Genomic DNA, 10,532 nt, shown 5'->3' with positions numbered 1-10,532 from the left:
TTTTTAACGGGGGACCATTGTGTCACACCCCAACCAAAGGCGGAAATGTCGGGGCGTGATCCGATTGCTCACAGCTCGAAGATACTATCATAATATAAATGTGACAATATTTAATTAATTATTTATTTCAATTATACACACAATATCCAAATACAATAAACAGTTTAAATATACAAATGTAATATTAAATAAATGTTAACTTGATTACATCCTAAAGTCTCGTTTACATGTCCAAACTTCAATCTTCATTACAAGCAACCTGCATATGCGTATAAAATGGAGTTTTGTCAACATAAAGTTGAGTGAAAATATCACCAATTTTGACATAACAATATAAACAAGCATAACGTGATAAGTGCGGTAAAATAATTAAACCATAAACAAGTATGTAGATCGTTGCCAAGCGAATCGAGCGTTTGTCACCAGCAGGAACACCAGCTATGTAATAGTGTCAATAAACCTATAAACAATAAGCAAAATAATATAAAAGATAAAAATTAGAGGCCGATAACATTCATCCAATAAGAAAAAACGTCAAACAACGCATTGAAGTCACACCATTTATATTTCTAAACACACACACACACACACACACTCACGCGCTAATACACACGCGTTGGTGCGCGGAGCGTATGACATTCGCCGTGGTCCAACCACCATGCCAGGCTCCACTAACCGTCCCGAGAGTTTAATTTCGCGGCTCCGTTCCGCTGCCGTCGCCGCAGACGGCGGCGAAGCCAAATTAAACGTCCTTCGCGAACTTAAGAACCAGATAATCGGCAATCGGACGAAGAAGGTTTCGTACATCAAATTAGGCGCCGTTCCGTTCGTCGTTTCGATTCTGGCGTCGGATTCTGGTTCCGCTGATTCGATTCTTATTCAGTGTGCCGCTGCGATTGGTAGTTTTGCGTGCGGTGTTGATTCCGGTGTTAACGCTGTTTTAGACGCCGGAGCGTTTGTTCATCTCGTTAATCTGCTTTCGCATTCGAATCAGAAGGTATATATTATTCGTGTTTTTGTGTTGATTCAAGGTTTTATTAATAGTTAGGGTTAGGTTAGCCTGTACACGAACATGATTAAGTTATGTAACTTATATGTTTAGTTTTAAGTCTATCTGATATGTTGATTGATAATTAGTTTGATTGAAGGTTATTACACAGCAATGCTATTAGTTAGGGTTACGTTAGCCTGCATAGGGAACATGATGCAGTTATGTAACTGATAAGTTTGATATGATGATTCAGGGCTAATAATATGAAGATTGTTATGATGTATAAGTAGTTTGAGTCTTTGTTTCATAACAGATTTTTAGTTTCGCTGATTATTTGAACTTTTAGGAGTATATCATTATGATTTATGAAGATTGAAACTATTATGCTGATTGATATAAGCAATATGAAGATTGTTATGATAACAGATTGTTAGTTTTGCTGATGAATATAACTTGGATGTCATTGTTGTAAACAATCAGCATTCTCTGTACTATAATAATAGTTACATAGATAAGTTACATTACCCTGTTCATGTTTTTGTGTTTGCATTGCCGTGATGTGTTGATTGGAGGTTTTTACACAGTAATGTCATGTTATACCTAATAAGTTAGGACTTCGGGTTAGGTTAGCCTGCACAGGAACGTGATAAAGTTATATAACTGATATGCTTAGTTTTAAGTTGATCTGATATGTTGATGTGCTTGATTGATAATAAGTTTGATTGAAGGTTATTACACAGCAATGTTATTAGTTAGGGTTAGGTTAGCCTGGACAGGGAGCATGATGCAGTTATATAACTGATGATATGATGATTTAGGGCTAATAATTTGAAGATTATTATGATGTATAAATAGAGAGACTTTGTTTCATAACAAATTGTTAGGTTTGCTGATTATTTAAACTTTTAGGAGTGTGATTTATGAAAATTATATGAAGGCTAAAACTATTATGCTGATTGATTTAAGCAATACGTAGATTATTAGGATGTATAAGCAGTTAAAGCCTCTATAAAAAATTGTAAATTTTGCTGATGAATATGTAAATTGTGTTTTTGTGTTTGCATTGTCCTGATGTGTTGATTGAAGGTTGTTGCACAGTAATGTCGTGTTGTACATAATTAGTTAGGGTTAGGTTAGTCTGCACAGGGAACATGATGCATTTATGTAACGGTTTAGGCTTAAATTAAACTGATAAGTTTGCTTGGCTATGCTGATTGATAGTACGTTTACGTTTGATTTGGTGGTTTAGGGCCAGCAGTATGAAGGTTATTATGATTTATAAGCAGTTACTCAGTTAGTGCCTTTGCTTTATAACAGATTGTTAATTTTGCTGATGGATAAAACTTTTATGAGAATATCATTATGAAGATTTAAGCAGTATGAAGATTAAAACTTTTATGCTAATTGATATAAGCAATATGAAGATTATTATGATCTATAAGCAACTAAAGCCTTTGCTTCGTAACAGATTGCTAATTTTACTGATGGATAAAACTTTTATGAGAATATCATTATGAAGATTAGAACTGTTTTGCTGATTGATTTAAGCAAAATGAAGATTATTATGTATAACTATAAGCAGTTGGAGCCTCTATAAAGGATTGTTAAATTTGCTGATCAATAAAACTTTTATGAGTATATCATTGCTGTAAAGTAACAGTCAGCATCCTCTTTTATATAATAGTACATAGATAAGCGAGATAACCTAATTCGTGCTTTTGTTTTTGCATTTCCGTGATGTGTTGATTGAAGATTATTGCACAGCAATGTCACATTATACCTAACTAGTTAGGTTAGGTTAGCCTGCACAGAAACATGATGTAGTTATATAACTGAAATTCCCTACGGTTTAGTTTTTAAGTTGATCTGATAAGTTTGACAGGTGATTTAGGCCTTTAGGGCTAACAATACGAAGATTATTATGATGTATAAGCAGTTATAGCCTTTGCTTCATAACAGATTGTTAATTTGCTGCTGATGGATAACTTTATATCATTATGAAAATCTAAGCAATATGAAGATTATTATGATCTATAAGCGGTTAGAGCGTTTGTTTCATAACAGATTGCTAATTTTGCTGATGAATAAACTTTTATGAGTATACCGTTATGAAGATTTAAGCAATATGAAGATTAAAACCTTTATGCTTGTTGATTTAAGGAATATGAAGATTATTATGATGTATAAGCAGTCAGATCCTTTGCTTTATAACAGATTGTTAGTTTTTGCTGATTAATAAAATGTATATGAGTATATCATATTAAGATTAAAACTTCTCTGCTGATTGATTTAAGCAATATGAATATTATAATGATGTGTAAGCAGTTAGAGCCTCATAAAGGATTGCTAATTTTGCTGATTAATAAAACTTTTATGAGTATATCATTGTTGTATTTTAATCAATATTACATAACAATCAGCACACATTGATCTATAACAGTTACATAGATAGCTACACTAGTTTTCTATTTCCCAAATCCTAGCATTTTGATTTTGTATGATTCCATCGATTTGGTGTCACAAATTTGGTTACATTTAGAAAGTTAGTGATTAGTTGCTAATGAAAATGATATGTGTTATGAACCCAAAATTCAGGCACATCTTTTACTGTTACTTGCTCATCATAAAATCCAACAATATAGGATATGTATTATAAACTGATCCTTTTTGCATAATTTTTCTATAAGTTTATCTGTTTATAGTGACATTTTTCAATTGTAACTAAAACAACTATCATGCAGGTTGTAGATGCAGGTGCACGTGCACTTAAAATGATATACCAGTCAAAAGTGGCACCCAAGTACGACTTTTTTCAGGAGAAAAACATGGAATTTCTTTTATCTTTATTGGATAAAAACAATGAAAATTTAACAGGACTTGGTGCAAGTATCATAATACATTCTTGTGAAACAAATGATGAGCAAAAGAGATTAGCTAATGCTGGAACCCTAAAAAGGCTGATCAACCTTCTAGAAGGCACCACAAGCCAACGAGATGCCAGCTTAGAGTCATTCGCTACAATCACAAAAGAAAATCCACATGTTATTTCAGAGTTTGTAGGACCTGAAAATGGTAGAATGTCGGGTACTTTAATAGAATTGACAAAGGATAGGTATCCAAGAACAAGATTGCTTGCATGTATGTGCTTGATTTTGATTAAAAATGCTGTTCCATCGTATCTTCAATCGGTTGGAATCAGAACCAAGTTGATATTAATATTACTTGAACTTATTGATGATTCTGGTCAAGTGGGAGATGAAGCATTGTTTACTTTATCTAGTTTCATAGCAGATGAAGAGAGTCTACAAAAATCAGCCTTTGAGGCGAATACAATTGACAAACTTTGTGACCACATGCAAAAGGAGTTATTACAACCTAAACGTCTTGAGGGAATATTAATGATATTGGCTAATCTATGCTCAAATCTTGAATGTTGTAGATCGGTTCTTTTACAATAACCCAAGGTTTGTTTTCAATGTTTAAAATCTGTCGTATGCGAAATTTTTAATATTGTTTATCAGGCCTGCAAACGAACCGAACTTTCAGTGAATTGTTTGTGAACCATTTTCATGAACAATTTTTTTGTTGCTCATTTAGTTATAACAACCAAACAAACATGAGCACATGTCTTGTTTGTTCATTTATGTTCGTGAAAGTTTGTTTATGTCCATTCTTTTAATTTTTTTTATGTTTGTTCGCTTATGTTCGTTTATGTTTGTTAGTTTGCATTTTTTAAGTTCTTCAGTATATTCATTAAAATATTTTAAATCCATTACAATTCAGTCTAGTTTTAATAATTTTCTAGGCCAACACATTCTTCACATAACGCACATCCATGTTCAGTTATACAGTTTGTGAACCGTTCATTTATACAGTTAACGAAAGAACATAAAAGAACACGAACAAGATGACCATGTTCGTGTGATTGGTTATGTTCCATCGTTTGTTTGGTTAAAGTTAAATGAATAATCACGAACATGCTTTGTTCGTGTTCGTTCGGTTCGTTTAAATGTCTATTGTTTATGTATTTTTTAAACGTGTAACTCTTGCTTCACAGTTACCGACTATAAACATTATAACTGATGCTCTAAGTCATGCTACTGTGGATGTGCTTGTTGCTGCTTGCATATGCTTGAAAAATATCTCCCGCTCGGTTAAGGTTTGTAATTTTGAGAAGAAAACATGGTATATTGTTTTTAAGGATTTCTTGACCATCTTAAAAACAATACTTTTTTTTTTCAGTATTTGAGCGCAGGTCATTTTATGACAGAAGCAGTTATTATACCGCTTATTCAGCTTCTAGACGATACTTCTACTTCTGTTCAGGTACATCATAACTTTAATTTGAGTATTCGGTTGACTTTTTTGGGTTGACCCATTTGGTGTTGACTATGGTTATATGGTTGACTGGATTAATCTGCAGATTGCTGCACTGTGCACTATTGGTAACTTAGTGATTGATTTTACAATGCATAAGTCTCTTTTTGTACAAAATGGAGGTGTGAAACAGCTTGCTGAGCTGTCAAAATCTATGGATTCAAGAGATAGACTAAATGCTGTACGGGCTTTGAGAAACCTGATGTTTCTTGTCGACAACAGGTGTAAAGACGGGGTCTTGATGGAGCTCAGAGCATTGTCATTAACAAGCCTAGTTTCTGGTAATCCAATTGTCACTAGGTTCCTTAATAAAATGATTAAACCATACATTAACTAGCACATGGTTTATATTACTTGTTACAGATTCTAGTGCTTGTGTACAAGAGCAAGCTTTGGGCCTTATTTGCAACCTTGTTAACGGATCCATTGACTCGATTGACTACGTCTTCAATGAAGATGCTCTTTTATTAAACGCTGTTGGAAGACAACTAAGAAGAGCTTCGAAACCTGAAGTTTTGATTCAGGTTTTAACATTTTTTATTGAATCTTTTGCTTTAGTTGAATTTTAACATTTATTATTATTATTATTATTATTTTGTTATCATCATCATCATCATAATTGCATATTAAAGTGTGGGAAAAAGCCGAGTAGCATAGTAAATTTGAGTTACATTTATCCTTAGTTATGTTACAATCCATTTCTTGGGTTTTTAATAAATAGTAAATTTGATAATCATGATTACAAAATAATAGCCCTGCTTGCGGTGCGCACATATGATGTATATATGTGTGAGCCCTCGGGTGGGCAAAAGTGAAATTGCACTAATTTTGACGTTATTTTACTAATCTCGTGAAAATAACGTTAAAAGTGACGGACGGTTAATCAGGCATCATGTAGTGGCGTTGATAGCTGAAAGATAAGGGTACATGCACCGATCAGCCGGTGTCCCGATGATTGAGTGCTATGTGCCTTATGTCCAAGGCTTGATGCAAAACTACTATCGAGCCGGGGGTCTCACCGGAAGCAGCCTCTCTATCCCTATGGGGTAGAGGTAAGGCTGCCTACATCTTACCCTCCTCAGACCCTACCATAGCTTTGCTATTGGTGGGATATACCGAGTACGATGATGATGATGATGATTACAAAATAAAAGAACGAACATGAACAAAAAATTTGTTCATTTAGTTAAATGAAAGAACATGAACACATGTTTCGTTTGTTCGTTTATGTTCGTGAACGTTCGCTTACTTTCATTCATTTAAATTCGTTTATGTTCGTTCGTTACGTTTGTTTGAATTCATTATTATTTTTTTTTTTGGCCCAATACATTTTAGTCTGGCTGTTATTACTTTTTAGGCCCAACTACTTTTAACCAGTTTTAGATCAGTTATATTCGTTCATTTATGTTTAGTTATATTCGTTTATTCTGTTAATGGACGAGCATAAACGATAAACAAAATGTTCATGCTCTTAACGAACGAACACTATTGTTCGTGTTTCGATCATTTGTTTTGTTAAAGTTAAATGAATGAACACAAACGTGCTCTTTTCATGTTTGTACGGTTCATTTACAAGCCTATCTTTTAACATCTGGTCATAAAAAAATACTCCTTTAATTGAAGAAAATACTGTTGGAAAGTAGTTTTCGTTTATTTACAATTATAGACAAAATTCATAAATTCTGGTCACACACAACTAAGAATATGTATCGAACAGGGAATGTATGTCCTGTGCAACGTGGCATCGGGAAAAGAGTTCCAAAAAGAAGCAGTTATGAACCAAATTCTTCCAGATTCAAATAATGATGTTCAAACAATAATGGTGACTATGTTACAAAGTAATGTTGCTCAATTAAGAACCGCTGCGGTTTGGACCATAGTCAACCTCACCATTCCAACCGGCGCCGGTGCATTAGCGCGCGTGGTCAAATTGAGAAATGCTGGAATCGTTTCTCAACTTAAGAACATGGCCAATGATCCCTGCTTAGATGTTAAGGTATCTTGCTTTGCTCGTTTTTATTAAATAAAACCATTATTTTCTAATATGTATTGTTATTTTGACAGCTTCGTGTTAGAATAGCACTCGGTCAATCTATGATATTCGGGGATTTCTCTACATAAATGTTGGTTGGTACATTTAACCGTCGATGGAATGATAAACATACATCAAGGTTGATTCGCAGTTGGCTATTGTTGTAATTTGTAATAATTAAGGGCTTTTTTAATTGTTTTTTTTAAAATTTTTGTTAAGTTAAATAATTGACTATCACCAGTTTTGTTTGAAGTTTATTTTATTGCTATGATATATAGAATCTCTTTTTTTTTCTTTGCAGTGTTATACTGTTTTGACAACAGTTATGTAATTTGATGATACATAGCCAAAAAAGTCTTTTGTTTTGAATAACAAATAAGTTACAATAATAAGGTAAGAAAACACGCAAATGCCAGTGATAATAAGCGTGCATTTGAAGTTAACAGCAGAGACTATAGTAATAATTTCTTATTAATGACAAAAACCACAGTTTTAAGTAGAGGTGCACAAACTGGGTATTTTCATAAACCGGAATCGGGTAGGAACCGGTTCCGGGTATAGTCAACAAAAGTCAAAACCAAGTCCGGGTATAGTCGGGTATTTGACCGGGTTTGGACCGGTTCCATCGGGTTTTTTTTTGGGTTTCAGGTAGGGTTGGGTCGGGTTTTGACCGGGTATTGGTGAAACCAGTTCCACCGAGTCCGGGTTGGTTCCGGTTCCGGGTCCGGGTACAGTTTTGGGAGGAAACCCAAAGTCAGGTCCATACCCGCGGTAGGGTCGGGTCGGGTCTAGTTCCAGGTAGGAACCGTCGGGTCGGGTTCAGAACTGGTTTTTTTGTGCACCTCTAGTTTTAACATGTAATAGGGCCGCTTGGCGTAATGACTAGACTTTACATTTTCATCTTAACTGGAACTATAAGAACACCATTGATGTCACAAAACTTGTGGCCAACATGGGGTCGTATTACAAGTTAAAAATGGTTATACATGCGCGTATGATGTTTTGACCGACAAAGAAATAGCTTATGAAAATGAAATAGCTTTGCAAATTAAATCTTAGGTTAGGAACATGATATTAGGAGGAAATATGTTGTAAAGAAGAGATGACACGGTTAGACATGAAAAATGTATTTGATACAAACACATACAAAGATTTACAGCTAAATTTTCTCAGATTTATTGCTATATCTACGAAAAAGATATGGTTTCCTATATACGATAAAAACAGATATACATATTCAGCTGAATATCCTCAATTTCATCTTCCAAATATATGTTTTTACCCTTCTCTCAATTACTGTGGTAATTATTATTAAATCATGCTTATTTTCTTAACTTTTTTTTTTACCCCAAATCGTTGTTTTTCACTTCAAAGATCATCACTGTATTGATGCATTTTGATTGTGTTTGTAGATCTCAATATGTGAATGTGCCAACAATGATACCTTTGGCACCTCAGATGGGACCAGAGCCTATTTTTGTCAACCCCAGACAATACCAGGCGATACTCAGGGAAATGAGTGCATGTGCAAAAGTAGAGGTCGAAAAGAATATTATCAAAGCCAGAAAAGTAAAATGTGATTTTATAAATTAAGGATGAATTTGGTTGGTAAAGTGGAAAATAACGTGTTATATTGGTCTTATTTTACAACCATATCTTCATGAGTCGCGCTACTAACAAGCAAAGAAAAGGCTTAGGATATCGATAGTCGTTTTCCAAAAGAAACAAAAGTTGATTCCTTAAAGAACACAACAACTTCTGGTCCTTTAAAGTGTGTGTAGCCAGGGTCTGATGAAACACCAATGGGTGAACCGGTCAATTCTCCAGAATTTGTGATGATAGATGAATGATGTTGTATTGCTTTGTCACCTTTATGCAGTTTCATGAGATTATTGGGGGATTTCTCTACATGAATGTTGGTTGATACAATAAACAATCGATTCATAATAGGTGGAATGTGAACAGTCGATCTGGACTAACTTCTGATAGCGTCAGCGGCTAAGGCGTAGCCTATAATACCTAAAAATATATATGGTTTTAAAACAAAAAGTTTATTTGGGTTGACCCGAAACCTAGAATTCGGACCCAAGAACCAACCCGAATTACTTTGGTTCGGGTTCGGGTTAACCTTTTCTCGGGTCAGGTTAGTTCGGGTTTGGGTACGGTATTTCTCGGGTTAGGTTTCGATTTCGGGTAAAAGCGACAGCCCTGCTCAACCCAATGCCCTGTTAATTAACATTTTAGTAAATATATAGATGTTAAGAGTAAAATTTCCATCAATTTTGTTTTGAAATATTTTAGACTTTTAGGGCGCGTTCGTTTCATGGACTTTTTTTTAAAGGATTTGGAATTGGAATTGGAATGGAATGGAATGTTTGAGAATCCCTATCATGTGTTTGGTTGGTTAATATGTATTGGAATTGAAATATTCTTTTGTTTGTTTTTGGTCAGTTACGGATTCGTTTTCGGCCTTTTGTTTCGTTGTGGTAGGTTTTTTCAGTTTCATTTCTGTTCGGTTTCAGTTTTGATCGATTTTTTCGGTTTCCATCAATTCGGTTCAGTTTTGGTTTGTGTTTTGTTTTCATCGACTTTCGGTTTCGGTTCATTTCTCGTTTTTTTAAGAACGAGGGCAAAGGCGGAAACGGTTTAGTTTTTTTACATTTTTCGTTTTTGATGTATATTTTGAGTTATGATTTTTTTATTAATTGTTTTGAATTTTTTTTGGAGGGGTTTTATTTTGCATAACAATCCTTTAAAATATGTGGGATTTTAAAATCCCATGAGATGTGGGATTTAATGGGATTGAAATGAAATATAAGGTAAACGTTTATAAAAGCTTATTGGATTACATCGAAGCAGAAGGCAAGCGGGCAACAAGCATGCGGGATTTAGTTTTCATTTTCATTCCTTAGAATTCCTTGCAAATCCTTAAAACGAACAGGACCTTAGTGAATATTTGTTGGGGGTAAAATGGTAAATGCAGTGTTGTCAGGCTATATTGCCACTGGTTACCTTCAACTAAAGCTTTTTTACATAATCAACCCCTGCATCAACATAAGTTTGACAAAATTTTCTTCACGGGTCTTAACAACTTCTTGCCAATGCATGTTTATATGTATCAGAGTTTCAGAA

At 34.3% G+C, this 10,532-nt stretch overlaps 1 pseudogene across 1 annotated transcript; it reads left to right on the top strand.

The window, feature by feature from the left end:
* The first annotated feature begins 658 nt into the window (after positions 1-658).
* On the top strand, positions 659-7,579 carry LOC143628227 (uncharacterized; annotated as a pseudogene). Its single transcript, XR_013152720.1, has 8 exons — positions 659-997; positions 3,733-4,455; positions 5,049-5,150; positions 5,234-5,317; positions 5,415-5,649; positions 5,732-5,892; positions 7,086-7,364; positions 7,433-7,579. The product of XR_013152720.1 is annotated as an uncharacterized LOC143628227 (transcript).
* Positions 7,580-10,532: the final 2,953 nt, after the last annotated feature.

Source organism: Bidens hawaiensis, unplaced genomic scaffold (genome assembly GCF_021521415.1).
Source record: "Bidens hawaiensis isolate Kalapana, Puna unplaced genomic scaffold, B.hawaiensis_p1.1 tig00000055_1, whole genome shotgun sequence".
NCBI lineage: Eukaryota > Viridiplantae > Streptophyta > Magnoliopsida > Asterales > Asteraceae > Bidens > Bidens hawaiensis.
This window is presented reverse-complemented; position numbering and strand designations above follow the sequence as displayed.